Source organism: Diospyros lotus, chromosome 5 (assembly GCF_014633365.1).
Source record: "Diospyros lotus cultivar Yz01 chromosome 5, ASM1463336v1, whole genome shotgun sequence".
NCBI classification, from domain to species: domain Eukaryota; kingdom Viridiplantae; phylum Streptophyta; class Magnoliopsida; order Ericales; family Ebenaceae; genus Diospyros; species Diospyros lotus.
Window position 1 is genome coordinate 23,604,322 of NC_068342.1, and position 1,727 is coordinate 23,606,048.

The window sequence follows — 1,727 nt, forward strand, 5'->3', positions numbered from 1 at the left end:
TTTTACTGATTTTTCATCCATCTTTATCTTTCTGTTTTGTTAATTAGTTTTCTGTCAAAGAAAAACCCCCCAAACGAACTGTTGTTTATATTGGTTCTTCTTGTTATTAGAAGAAAGTGAGGCTCCTTGTGAGAGATGACCTAGGGTGCACTTTGCTGCAAACTAGAGAAGAGATTCATAGATCTCTAATTCTGGAGTGGTTCGACAATAGCCGGCCAGAATTTTGGCGCCGTTGCCGGGGAGCCAAGTTTTTCTTCTAAAAACATAGAGGACCGACCCTATTTTCTGTTTGTTTTGTTTTCTTGTTTGTGTGTTTTATCTGTTTTGTGTTCTTGGTGAAAAGGTTATCAGTTGTTTATGAGGTTATCAGTTTGGTGTTCTGTGAAAAGCTATTCTGTTCTTGAGATAAACTGATAGCAAGCAGCAACAGAGAAGCCTCATTTGCCTTTTCGGTCTTCTTTTTGTTTGTGTGTATTTTCCTTTTATGTTTTCTCGTTTTTGGAATCATTTTTGAACCAAGAAGTGGCTGTTGGAGAGGGCTGCACGACCTGATCTTCTGGAAAAGAAACCCTGCAGCCCTGCAGCAACTGAAAAAGCAAAAAAACACATGCAGTCCTTCTCTGATCTTCAGTAGCACACCTTGTGTCCTTCTCTAGTCTTCATGAGCTCTGATAGGCGCTGAAAAGCAAGCTCACACAGCAAGTAGACAAGCCTGCAGCAGATCAGGAGAGCATAACTATTTTTAGAATGCTCTGAATCCCACTTTTCTGCCTCTGACAGCAGATCACCTGACCAAGAGGATATTCCATTTTTCTTTCTCACATTTTCCTTTTGTTTCCTCTCTTTTAACACTTCATCCGAACCTATTCCAGAATTCATCAATATGGCAGATAATGGTAATGGAAATAATGGAAATAATGGTAATGGAAATAATGCAAATCATGGTCATTTGGATGGTAGAACCATTAGAGAGCTGGCTGCACCTGATGTGCATTACCAGCCCCTATGTATTCAATACCCACAGTTGGATGCTAACTTTGAACTAAAATCTGGACTAATCCACTTGTTGCCCAAGTTTCATGGTCTTGCAGGAGAGGATCCGCACAAGCATCTAAAAGAATTTCATGTTGTTTGCTCAACCATGCGGCCACAAGGAGTAGATGAAGAGCAGATCAAGCTGAGAGCCTTCCCATTCTCACTTGATGGATCAGCCAAAGATTGGCTCTACTACCTACCACCAGCTGCTATTACCAGCTGGGATGGATTGAAAAGGATCTTCCTGGAAAAATTCTTTCCAGCCTCCAGAACAGCATCAATAAGGAAGGAAATTTGTGGTATAAGGCAGATGAGTGGTGAGACTCTACATGAGTATTGGGAGAGGTTCAAGAAGTTGTGTTCCAGCTGTCCTCACCATCAAATAAGTGACCAACTCCTAATTCAGTATCTCTATGAAGGTCTAATCCCCATGGACAGGTACTTGGTAGATGCTGCAAGTGGAGGAGCTTTGGCAGAGAAGACCCCAGCAGCTGCACAAGAGCTGATATCAAAGATGGCACAAAATGCTCAGCAGTTTGGCACCAGAATTAACACTCCTACAAAAGCCATCAATGAAGTCAATGTGGCTGCCACTATGGACCAGCAAAGGATGGAAAACAAGCTTGAGGAATTGGCTTCCATGGTCAGGCAGTTGGCATTAGAGAGAAAGCAACCCCAGCAGCAGCTTTGTG

The 1,727-nt window shown here is 42.3% G+C and overlaps 1 non-coding gene across 1 annotated transcript; it reads right to left on the reverse strand.

Annotated features, from left to right (window-relative positions):
* Positions 1-1,314: 1,314 nt before the first annotated feature.
* Positions 1,315-1,419, reverse strand: LOC127802910 (small nucleolar RNA R71). Its single transcript, XR_008023367.1, has one exon. It is a non-coding gene; the product is annotated as a small nucleolar RNA R71 (small nucleolar RNA).
* Positions 1,420-1,727: the final 308 nt, after the last annotated feature.